General features: G+C 46.0%; 1 pseudogene; it reads left to right on the top strand.

Annotated features, from left to right (window-relative positions):
- The first annotated feature begins 10,810 nt into the window (after positions 1–10,810).
- Positions 10,811–11,841, top strand: LOC107321209 (annotated as a pseudogene).
- Positions 11,842–12,970: the final 1,129 nt, after the last annotated feature.

Below are 12,970 nucleotides of genomic sequence, written 5' to 3'. Positions count from 1 at the left end.
AACAGATCGTGTTTGCCTAGCAGAAATGTAAATGCCTTATCTGGAAAGCTCTGCTCCTGGCCCTTAATAAAAAAGACACACAGACAGGACAGGGACAATCTGACTTCCCCTTTGCAGGGCTGTCATTCAGCTGGGGCAGTCAATGCAGGTGTCTCATCTCCAGATGTAAAAGCCTGGGGTTGAATTGAGATTCAGTTCAGCACAGACCTATGGGAGATGGGACTAATCTTGGCTTGGAGCAGATGAGCACAAGGCGTTGCCTGAATGCGTGAGCCCGTGGTCTGAATCCTTGGTGTTTCTTAAGGTGGAAGTTACTTGCTCAAAAACAGACACTCAATGAGCACAAGGTGCCTGTGGTACTCATGGATGTATGCAACAGTGCCTGCAATCTGTAGTAGACAAGATCTGTGAGAGCCACCTACTCCCTGAGCATCAGATGGGGGCCAGACAGGGCATGGGAGTATTCTTGGCCATCCTAAATGACATCAGATGTTTGAGTAATGGGCACCTGAAAATGCAGCGTTATTCAGCAAATTCCAGAGCTTAAGGCATTCTGAAGCTGTGACACAAGTACATTCTTTCACTGATGATGTTTGTTTGTTTTGGGCTCATGTTTGAATGGCAGTTCCCTGGAGTCTCCAGCACACCCCCAGCCAGCTGGAAAATGCAGCTGAGGACCTTCAGGAAAGGCGTGCCCCTGGTAGCACCAGCGCTCACTGTACAACTGTGAACCCTACTGTGGGTCTTGTACCTGTGTGCCACTTTCTGAACACCAGTACCACGGTGTAGATCTGAGGCCCAGCCAGGCTAAATCAAATCATGCTCCTGGAATGGGATGCTTTCGGAAGAGTCTTTTCATTAATGAGAGGACCACAAGCGTTCACTCAGCAAAGTCTAAATCACTGTGCATTTACAGGCCTAGGGAACTGTTTGGCTCAGAGAGACATGGTGGGTTGATTCTCACCTCTGAACTGTAGCAAAGCAGATACAGACTCTTCATGACAGATGGCCAAGGAAGATGAGGAAAGGCTGCTGCCCTTTCATAGAATCACAAGGTTGGAAAGGACCTACAAGATCATCTACTCCAACCATCCTCCCTTTACCATATCTACAGAAAAACACTAAACCGTACCTCCTAGCTCCCTATCTAGATGCTTCTTGAACACTGCCAGGGATGGTGACTCCACCACCTCCCTGGGCAGCCATTCCAGTGCCTGACCGCTCTCTCAGAGAGGAAGTTCCTTCTTATGTCCAGTCTAAAGCTCTTCTGATACAACTTGTGGCCATTTCCTCGGGTCCTTTTTGTTGCTTGGGATAACAAGAAAAGCTCCTCCTCATCACAGCCTTCCTTCAGGAAGCTGTAGAGTGCAATGAGGTCTCCCCTGAGCCTTGTCTTCTCCAGGCTAAACAATCCCAGCTCCCTGAGCGGCTCCTCATAAGACCTGTGTTCCAGACCCCTCACAAATTTTGTTGCCCTTCTCTGGACACATTCCAGGGCCTCAGTGTCTTTCTTGTAGTGAGAAGCCCAAAACTGAACACAGTGCTCAAGATGAGGCCTCACCAGAGCTGAGTTCAGAGGGATGACTACATCTCTGCTCCTGCTGGCTACACTGTTTCTAATACAAGCCAGGATGCTGTTGGCCTTCTTGGCCACCTGGGCACACTGTTGGCTCAAGCTCAGCCAAATATCAACCAACACCCTCTGGTCCCTTTCCTCTTCACAGTCGTCCAGTCATTCAGCCCCATGCCTATAGCGCTTCATGGGGTTATTGTGGTCAAAGTGCATGACCCGGCACTTGGCCTTGTTGAACCTCATCCTAGTAACCTCAGCCCAGAGGTTCAGCCTATCCAGATCCCTCTCGAGGACCTCCCTAGCCTCGGGTAGATTGATACCACCTCCCAACTTGGTGTCATCTGCAAACTTACTGTGGATATACTAAATCCCCTCATCCAGGTCATCAATGAAGGGCCCTAGAACCGACCCCTGGGGGACAGCACTGGTAGCAGGTCACCAGCAGGACTTAACTCCATTAACCACTACCCTCTGGGCATGATCCTCCAGCCAATTCCTTACCCAAAGAAGGGTATACCTGTTTAGGCCACGTGCAGCCAGTTACCTCAGGAGAATACTGTGAGAGACAATGTCAAAGGCTTTGCTGAAGTCTAGGTAGACTGCATCAACAGCCTTACCCTCATCTACCAGCCTGGTCACCCAATCATAGAAGGAAATTAGGTTGGTTAAGCACAACCTGCCTTTCATGAATCCGTGCTGGCTGGGCCTCATCCCCTGGATGCCACGCACATGCCATGTGATCTCACCCAAGATTATTTGCTCCATAACTTTCCCTGGTCAACATGACAGGCCTGTAATTTCCCAGATCCTCCTTACTACCCTTCTTGTAGATAGCAATCACATCAACAAGCTTCCAATCCTCTGGGACCTCTCCAGTTTACCAGGAGCACTGGTAGATGGTGGAGAGAGGCTCAGCAATCACCCCTGCCAGCTCCCTCAGCAACTGAGGATGGAGCCCGTCTGCTCCCATGGACTTGTGACAGTCCAGGTGGAGGAAGAGCTCTTTAACTGTCTCCACCTGAATCACTGGGGGTGTATTCTGCATTCCATCTCAGACTTTCAGATCAGGGCATAAAGTGACCTGAGGACAACTGTTCTGCCCGTAAAAGGTAGATATAAAAAAGGCATTGAAAACCTCAGCCTTCCCCTTATTCTCAGTGGTCACATTCCCTGCTGCATCAAGTAAGGAGAGGACATTTTCCTTGATTCTCCTCTTACCCTTTATACATTTGTAAAAAGATTTATTATTTTCTTTCACTGAAGTGGCCAATCTAAATTTGAGCTGGGCTTTAGCATTCCAAACTTCATACCTGCATACCTTAGCAGCCTCCTTGTAATCTCCCCATGTAGCCTGTCCCTGCTTCCAGAGGACATAGACACCCTTTTTCTTCTAGAGTCTCAATAATAGATTCCAGTTCATTCACATCGGTCTTCATCCCCTGCGGCTCACCTTGCAGCATTCAGGGACAGCCTGTTCTTTTACCTTTAAGATTTCCATCTTGAGGAGCATACAGGCTTCTTGGACCCCTTTACCCTTAAGGCGGGACTCCCAAGGAACCCCTGCAACAAGTGGCCTGAATAGGTCAAAGTCCGCCCTCTGGAAGTTCAACAGAGCAGTTTTACTAGTCACCCTTCTGACATCTCCAAGAACAGAGAATTCTAGAATTTTGTGGTCACTCTGCCCAAGACAGTCCCCTGCCTTCACATCACCCACCAGTCCTTCACTGTTAGTGAAGAGCAGGTCTAGCAGGGCACCACCCCTACTAGGCTCACGTACCAGCTGTGTGAGGAAGCATCTTCCACACACTCCAGAAACCTCTTGGACTGCTTCCTCTGCTCCATATTAAGTCCCCAGCCTATATCAGGGAAGTTGAAGTCTCTCATGAGAATGAGTGCTGGTGAACAAGCTGCTTCTGCAAGCTGCTCGTAGAATGCCTCATCCATCACTTCATCCTAGTTAAGCGGCCTATAACAGACCCCCACCAAGGCCCTGCAGGCCTTTCCCATGATCCTTAACCACAGACACTCCACTTTATCATTCCCAACCCCAAGCTCTTCAACTTCAAAACAGTCTTTAACATAAAGGGCCACATCACCACCCTTCCTTCCTCGTCTATCCCTTCTGAAGAGCTTGTAACCATCCATCACAGCACTCCAGTCATGGGAGCGGTCCCACCATGTTTCAGTAATAGCAACTAGGTCATAGTTTGCCTGACACACAGTCGCTTCCAGCTCCTCCTGCTTGTTGCCCATGCTGCATGCATTGGTGTACATGCACTTCAGCCAAGTCACCTGCCTCACCCCCAGCTCAAGCTCTGTTACCATAGGCTCATTTCTTGTAAGCCCTGTTTCACTTCCTCCCACAGTCAAAGATAGGTTAAAGCACTTTTGATCAACCCCACTAGCTCCCGAGCTAGGATTCGTTGCCCCCTTTGAGATATGGAGGTTCCATGGGCAGGCAGCAGGTCAGGAGCCGAGTAAACTGTCCTATGGTCAAAGAACCCGAAGAAGAGAGGTGCTGTTGCCTCCACTGAGGGGGGAGAGGACTTGCAGAGAGTTGTGGACAAGTCAGAGAAGTGGGTACCAGTTGGTACTAAGCATCAAGTGCATAAAGTATAACAAAAACAAGTGCCTGATTGTGCACCTGGGTAGGGGCACATACCTGGACAAACACACTGGTTGAATATGGAACATTGGAGGGTGGTCTGACTGAAAAGGATTGGGGGTCCTGCTCAGAGTCAAATTGAATGTGAGTCAGCAGTGTGCCAAGGCAGCCAGGAAAGCCAACAGTCCCCTGGAGTGCATGAAGCAACTTATTGCCAGCTGGGTGAGGGAAAGGATCATCCCTGTCTGCTCTGCATTGCTGAAGCATCACCTGGAGCATTGGGTGCACTTCTGGGTACCACAGAATATAAAGAACATCAAACTATGGGAGGGTGTGCACAGGAGGGCACTGGAACTGAGAGATATGCAGTTCAGAGTTTCATTGGGATTGACTGCTTGCTCAGACTGGGCCCTTCTCACATCCCACATCCTGCAATGACACACAGGGCACGCATGGGACATGAACTTCACAGCATCTTTGCACCCCATACAGAGCCTGGGATCTTCTGTCCTCATGTCACTAATTTAACATCATACAGACCTCCATCCCACTGCCCCAGGAAGGGTCCTGAGCCAACATGAGAGACCAGATCTCCATGACAAGGGTATGGGGATCAGGGCTTGGCCTGTCTATTTCGTAAGGCAAAGGAGGGGTTTCTTAGCATTAGAGCCACCATGCCAGTGCCTTTCTTGCCTGTAATCTTGTCTTCCAATTATCTTCTCTAACAAGTCCCTTGGGAATCTTGCCTGTAATGTCCCTCAGTGGGCCCATTAATACTCCAAGAAACTTCACTGTTACTTCTGACTTTGTCTTGATGAGCACTCTGTGCAAACTTCTCTCTGCACTGGAGGTTGATAGACTCAGCAGCAAATGTCACTTGGGGCCCCTTACCACCTAAAGAGCCCTCCTGTGCCTTGTGCCTTCCTGTCATCCTCTTCATGTTTTCAGAACTTGTTCAGCAAAATGGAGAGGTATCTGGAGAGAACTTAAAGAGGAAGAATCCAGTAGACATTTATTGTCTATTTATTTATAGTTGGGTTTAAACAAGTCATTAAAGCAGCACTGTCCAACTGACATCTATCCAGGAAGTCCCCAGTGAATTCTACACTGTTACTGTGTGGTCAAATGTCCTCCTCAGCCTCCCCACCCCATTTCCACTCACATTGGCCCCATGGGACTTGCATCACTTTTCCTCACATCACTCTTCTCCTCTGCAGCCACCCGCTCAGTGTTAAACCCCCTTTGTACCAAATCCCACTGGCTTTCCACAGAGCTGCACACAGAAAAGGAAATATTTCTCTTTATTTTTGGCTAGTAAAAGGAAGGAAAGGTGATGCAATTAAATGAAGAGTAAAACACAGTGATCAACTGCATGCCATGTCTAAGCTGCTTCTATTGAGCTTTATATTTCACAGGGAATATATGTACAAGAAATGAGTTAGACACAGATAGGAAGGGATAGAATCACAGTGAAGGAATTGGCAACAGAGTCCATCAGACTTTTGAGGAATGGAGCAAATTCCAGTAATCTCCCTGGGATAGATCAGCCAGGTAGTTGGGAGGTATCAACTTAAAATTGAACAGGACCCATGTGTATTTCAACACTTTGGTAAGATGGTTTAACACATTCTCATTTATTTATATCTTTGTCTTCAACTCTTTTTTTTAACTTTTACTGACATTAATGAACATCTTTTAGACATTGTGCTTTAAAAAAATTAAAAAGAAAGACAATAAGAAAAAGAAGTAAAAGAAGGAAAAGAAAAAAGAAGAAAAAAAAAAGAAAAGAAAAAAGAAAAAAAAAAAGAAAAAGAAAAAGAAAAAGGAAAAAGAAAAGAAAGAAAAAGAAAAGAAAAGAAAAGGAAAAAGAAAAGGAAAAGAAAAGAAAAGAAAAAAAGAAAAAGAAAAGAAAAGAAAAGAAAAGAAAAGAAAAGAAAAGAAAAGAAAAGAAAAGAAAAGAAAAGAAAAGAAAAGAAAAGAAAAGAAAAGAAGAGAAAAGAAAAGGAAAAAGAAAAAAAAGAAAAAGAAAGGAAAAAGAAAAAAAAAGAAAAGGATAAGAAGAAAAAGTAAAAGAAAAAGAATAGATAGGAAGGGATAGATAGAATCACAGTGAAGGAGTTGACAACACAGTCCATCAGATTTTGGAGAGATAGAGCAAATTCAAGTAATCCCCCTGAAAGTCAGAAATCAGACAGATAATTGGGTGGTTACTGACTGAAGAAAGCGCAAGGGATTGGGTAATCTGGCAGACTGTGGCAGGAATGTGTGCCCAAATGGCCTGTCTAAAACTTGCACTTAACCACTGCCATTTATTTAGGACAGCTGCAGACACCTGCAGGATGATGGGCTGAGGTTAATGGGATGAAGTTCAACAAGGCCAAGTGCCGGGTCATGCACTTTGGTCACAATAACCCCTTGCAGCACTATAGGCTTCGGGCAGAGCGGCTGGATGACTGTGAAGAGGAAAGGGACCTGGGGGTGTTGATCGATGCTTGGCTGAACATGAGCTGACAGTGTGCCCAGGTGGCCAAGTAGGCCAACAGCAACCTGGCCTGTTTTAGAAACAGTGTGGACAGCAGGAGCAGAGATGTACTCATCCCTCTGTACTCAGCTCTGGTGAGGCTGCATCTCGAGCACTGTGTTTGGTTTTGGGCTCCTCACTACAAGAAAGAAATTGAGGCCCTGGAACGTGTCCAGAGAAGGGCAACAAAACTTGTGAGGGGTCTGGAGCACAAGTCTTAAGAGGAGCCGCTCAGGGAACTGGCATTGTTTAGCCTGGAGAAGACAATGCTCAGGGGAGACCTCATTGCACTTTACAAATTCCTGAGGGGAGATTGTGATGAGGAAGAGCTTTTCTTGTTCTCCCAGGCAACAAACAGGACCAAAGGAAATGACCACAGGTTGTATCAGAAGAGGCTTAGGCTGAAAATATGAAGGAACTTTTTCTCTCAGAGAGTGGTCAGGCACTGGAATGGCTGCCCAGGGAGGTGGTGGAGTTGCCATCCCTGGCAGTGTTCAAGAAGCGCCTGGATAGGGAGCTAGGAGACATGGTTTAGGGGTTTCCTGTAGGTATGGTAAAGGGAGGACGGTTGGACTAGATGATCTTAAAGGTCCTATCCAGCCTTGTGACTCTATGATTCTATGAGTGACATCAAATAGGCAGCAGGGAAGAGCAGAGGTAGATTAAAAACTTTAGTCACAGGGCACTGTCACTGGCACCTCTGTCTGTGTCCCTGTCCCTGAAGGCATCTGTGTCCTACAAACACAGTTCTGGAAAACATTGTAATTATAAGGGAAAAATCGAACAAAACAAAACAAAAACAAAACAAACAAAATAACAAAACAACAACAACAAATAAAAAAGAAAAAAGAAAAAAAAAGGACAGAAAATTCCATCAAAGACTAATATAAACAATTCAAAATAGAACATGACTCATGAGAATTTCTCATTAGAGAGGAGTTAACACAATTTCATTGAATTCTATCTTTGTCTTCAATTATTTGCATCAGTTTTATTGACATTTGTGAACATCTTTTAAGCTTATGACCTCAGAATATAAATAGATAGATAGATAGATAGATAGATAGATAGATAGATAGATAGATAGATAGATAGATAGATGATAGATAGATAGATGATAGATAGATAGATAGATAGATAGATAGATAGATAGATAGATAGATAGATAGATAAAAAGAGATCCATTTGCGTCTTGCACTTGGCCTGATGCCTCTTTGACCTTCACAGTTCCCACCAAACCTTCCATGCTGGAGCGTATGAGAACCAGTAGAGAATCTCTCCTCCTTAGTTCCTCCATGGCTTAGTCAAGAAGCTGGCATCTGTGGTCTCCAGGGATCTCCTGGATGGCACATTCTATGCTGTGCTGTCCCTGCAGCAGATACTGGAGTGAAAAAGGCTCCTAAAGCGGACAAAGGCCTGACAACATCAGAGTCCCATGTGTCTGCAGAGGGCACCTTCCACTTGCTCTTCCTTGTAAGGAAGCCAGGAACACTGTTGGTCTCCTCTGTTTGCCATTATCACTAGCTCTGACCTGGCTGCTCTGCCATCCCCAGGCAGAGCTCTGTGCACTCTCACAGAGGACAGTCGCCCTTCCTTGTCTCCTCGCCAACCCATCATAAAGAATCTGTATCCCCCTTGTTCTACAGTGCAGTTGTGGAAGCCATTCAACTGTGCCACTGTGGTCCAAATAAGAGCTCAGGAGGCATGTAACTCTACAAAGATTTCTAGCTCCTCAAGTCTTAGTGTTCTCATTTGTTCAAAACCAAAGAAGTAAACATCCTAATTGGAAAGCATCACTGGACATAGCCTGACTGGATAGCTCATCTATGGTATTAGTGTGCAGAAGGTGGCACACAGGCGTTAGGCCCATTGTGGGTCCTGGAGCTGACATAGCAGCACAGAAACACCTAGGGCACAATTTCCGGAAGGCCCAGTGCTGCACTTGCAGCTGCATGAGAGTGTGAGGAACAGCCCAGGGAACTGAGGTGACACTAGGCTGCTTCTGATGCCATTCAACTGAGATCTCCTACATAACTGAGGCTATGTCCGTTGAAGAATAAAGATATGTGTTAGCATTGTATTGCTTTCTGCTCAAGAATATGCAGCAGATGGAGAACAGAGAAAGAACTGGCACTTCCTTTGTGAGCTCATCCATTTAGTCAGCTGTGTTACTCTGCATGCTCTGTGGAGATGGGTGACAAAGGCACTCTAAGTTGCACTAAACGTTGAGGTCTGTTGTCATTAGAATGGCCAACAGTACCTTTTTCCCCTCTCAGATCCTCAGCTGATGCCCAGGAAGTAGGTGTCTATCTCAGGGATTTCCCACACAGTTTACAAGCACTGACACACATCCACGAGCACCCCAGGCACCCTGAACATCACACTGTGTCACAGTGTCTGTGTGAGAGCAACTGACTCCCTGCTGAAGGACCAAGGACTCAGAGCAGGAGTTCACATGCAGGGAACTCCTTGTGCACATCTGAGCTAAAAAAGAGGAATCCCATCTCCCGTGGGTCCGTGGAGAGCTGAATTCCATTTAAGGCCCAGAGTTTGTATTTGGAATGAGTTGCCTGCAGTACCTCAGCTGGATCACAGCCCTGCACAGGGAAAGTCCCTGTCCTTGTCTGGGTGCTCTTTTTGTTTCACCAAACACTCTTTGGTAGGACTCACCAGATGTCTGGAAATAGTCACTTATCACTGGATGGTTAATTAATCAGATTTCAAAATACAATAATGATGCCATTGCCCTTCAAGGGCTGTTGGCCTTGAAGACCCAGGGATGTGTCAGGGGACACGAGTGGAAAGGATAAAAATGACATCATCTGCTGCTGAGCTGGGCCGGGCTCCTGGGACACAGGGAGCTCATACAAGTGGGCAGTGCTGCAGAGAGACAGCTGTGCCCAGGAGCTGCTGTTGTGCACAGCACAGACTGCAAGTGACAGACAGAGAGAAGAGAAAGGGGAAAGAGCTTCCAGGATGTGTACGGTGTGAGTGGAATATGAGCTCTCTGCAGGAGCATTACTCACAGACCATGACATGGTAAGTCTCACTACAGACCATGCAGATGCTTTTCATAGAGGGTTAACCAAATCAGGGACATCCCGTAGCAGATCTGGCTGCAGGCACTGCATGTTTCTTTACTGTGGAAAAAGCCTTCTGCTCCAGCTGAGGGCTTCCATACTGCAGTGTCAGAGCACAGCCCTGAGGGCTGCATGTCCCAGCACGGCTGCAGGCTGTGCAGCCGGGGCTGCAGGCAGGTGCCCAGGGCGGTCCTGCAGAGCAGGGTCCCTGCTGTGCCCCAGGGGCTGTGTGCCGGGTATGGGACTCTGCCGCCTACCAGGCTCAGCGCTCAGCCTGCCCGGGGAGCTGCCCAGGGTGCTGAGGGGAGACGTGTGGTGTGGGGGGAATGAGGCCCCCGGCAGGGCTTGTGCTGCCACAGCTGCTGCCTGGGGCAGGGGGATCACAGCTCCACTGCACAACTGAATGTTTCTGAGGGTTCTCTGCAAATGAAGGGCAAAGTCAGAGATTTTTTATTTCCTGTTCTGAAGGTAGGAAAGAGGATTGGAGGCAGAAATCTAATAGGGACTATATAATTTTAAAAAAATGCTATATTTCTCACACATTTCTGCAATCATTTGAATGTTTGTGAACAGTCACACAAGTTGTGCTTTCAGCCTTTCTTTCCGAAAGGATACAGTCACTTTCAGTTCTTGTGTTTTTCTGCAGACATTAATAGTTCGCTTATATTGCAAAAAGGCTGATTTCTCTATGAGAAGTTGTAGTGCACAGAGATAGGGGCTGGAGTCTTGAAAAGCAGTTGTGCTAAACAGGAAAATATCCAGGAGGCTTTGATATGATTAGGAAATGAGAAGAAAGAAAGAGATCTTTAATCTTCTACTACTTAAGAGATGGTGAATCCTTAAGGGATTTCCTCAAGAAAAGAAATACGAGTTCAGGATTTAAATGAACATTATTATTATATATTATTATATATTATTATATAGGGAAAGAACATAGATAGTATAGCAGGAGGAGTTTTTGTGAGAGTGGTCTGGACTTGTCATTATCTTCTGCACTCTGAACAGGACTCCAAGGCAAGGAACAAAAGCAGATGCCCAACAGCAGCTCCATCAGCGAGTTCCTCCTGCTGCCATTGGCAGACACGCGGCAGCTGCAGCTCCTGCACTTCTGGCTCTTCCTGGGCATCTACCTGGCTGCCCTCCTGGGCAACGGCCTCATCAGCACAGCCGTAGCCTGCGACCGCCGCCTGCACACTCCCATGTACTTCTTCCTCCTCAACCTGGCCATCCTCAACATGGGCTGCATGTTCACCACTCTCCCCAAAGCCATGGCCTCTGGGACAGCAGGGCCATCTCCTATGCAGGATGTGCTGCACAGCTCTTTTTCCTTCTCTTCTTTGCCTCAGCAGAGTATTCCCTTCTCACCATCATGTCCTTTGACCGCTATGTTGCCATCTGCAAGCCCATGCCCTACGGGACCTTGATGGACAGCAGAGCTTGTGCCACCATGGCAGCAGCTGCCTGGGGCACTGTGCTTCTCTATTCCCTGCTGCACACTGCCAGTACATTTTCACTGCCTCTGTGCCAAGGCAATGTTGTCAACCATTTTTTCTGTGAAATCCCCCAGATCCTCAAGCTCTTCTGCTCAGCCTCCTGCCTCAGGGAAGTTGTGTTTATCATTTTTACTATCAGTTTAGCCTTCAGGTGCTTTGTTTTCATAGTTATGTCCTATGTGCAGATCTTCAAAGTCATGCTAAGGATGCCCTCTGAGTAGGGACGGCACAAAGCCTTCTCCACATGACTCCATCACCTAGCCGTGGTCTCCCTATTTATCAGCACTGCCACTTTTGCCTACCTGAAGCCACCCTCTTATTCCTCCCCATCCATGGACCTGATGGTAGCAGTTCTGTACTCCATGATACCTCCAGCAGTGAACCCCCTCATCTATAGCATGAGGAACCATGAAGTCAAGGATGCAGTTAGGAAAGTGATGACCAAATGTGTTTCACAAGCATGGAACTGCCCATCTTTTAGAAGTGATGACACATAATGCAGATTTTACTGTTACAAATGCTTTGTTTTGTTTAGTTTAGATCAATTTTTATAATTGTAATGTATTAAATTTTTTGGGGTTTTTTTTGTTTGTTTGTTTTGTTTATGTTTTTTTTTTTTAATACTGTAATGCTTTTGTCATGGTATAATAATTTTGTAATTTTACTATCAGTATTCCACATCATAACATCATATAAAGCATGAATAATTTTACTGAATCTGCAACTTACAGAAGAAGACTACATCTCCCAGAGAACAACACGGTCAGAGATGGGTCACGGGACCTGGACACTATGTTATCTCTTTTGCATGCTAGACTGACGTCTTTCGAGTTCCGGCGTTCAGGGGAGTGTGTGGGAGCCTTCACCGTTTCGCCTAGATTTCACAGTAGGCCTCTCGGTTTCAGGACTCATTCTCTCTCCTATTTTGCTTGATTCGTTAGCTCAATTTTCAATTAAATTATATTATATTGCGTTATCCTGTTCTTTGATATAGTATTTAGTAAATAAGTGTGCCTGCTTAGATAGTTGCCACTGTTTTCTTTTCCTAATTAACTTTTTCCTTTCGGCCTAGGGCCCCTGTGGGCCCTGCGTCCCTGTCACGGACGTAGGTGGATTTTCGTTTAAACCGTGACGGATTTTGGTGGAGAATGCGGGCAAATTGAGTTGCTGTTTTTCTGTTTTTTTCTTCTGTTGCTCTTTTAGCTTTTAACAGAGCTACGGGTTATTTTTTCTGTTAAGGAGCTATCTTTGGTTTGCTATTCTGCACCTGCGAGCTTGACCTTGAAAGTCCAGGTGGACTGCCAACACTCTGGAATATTTTATAAACTTTAAATTCCTGAATCTGGGCGGACGGCCAATACCCCGGATTATTAGTAAACACTTTTGAGCTTTGTCTTTTTACTTTTTTTCCTCTCTATTGGAGGAAAAAAAAAAAAAGTTTTCTCTAGTAAATTTGTTTTACAAAGGACTGCGTTTCATTAGTTACTCTTTTATAATGCTCCAAACATATTGGACCATGTTTAAGCTATCCACTTTTTCCTATGGAGCTATAGAAATGTATAATGGATTGAAAGCATGGTTAGCAATGCTTACTTGATATCTGTATGCAGCTCCAGAGGGAGCAACTAATGCAACTAATAGTACAGAAATGGTGGATTTTGAGTGTGCTCCTCCTTTTTTCTTTGCATCCTTTAAGCA

Source organism: Coturnix japonica, chromosome 15 (genome assembly GCF_001577835.2).
Source record: "Coturnix japonica isolate 7356 chromosome 15, Coturnix japonica 2.1, whole genome shotgun sequence".
In the NCBI taxonomy this organism is placed as follows: domain Eukaryota; kingdom Metazoa; phylum Chordata; class Aves; order Galliformes; family Phasianidae; genus Coturnix; species Coturnix japonica.
This window is presented reverse-complemented; position numbering and strand designations above follow the sequence as displayed.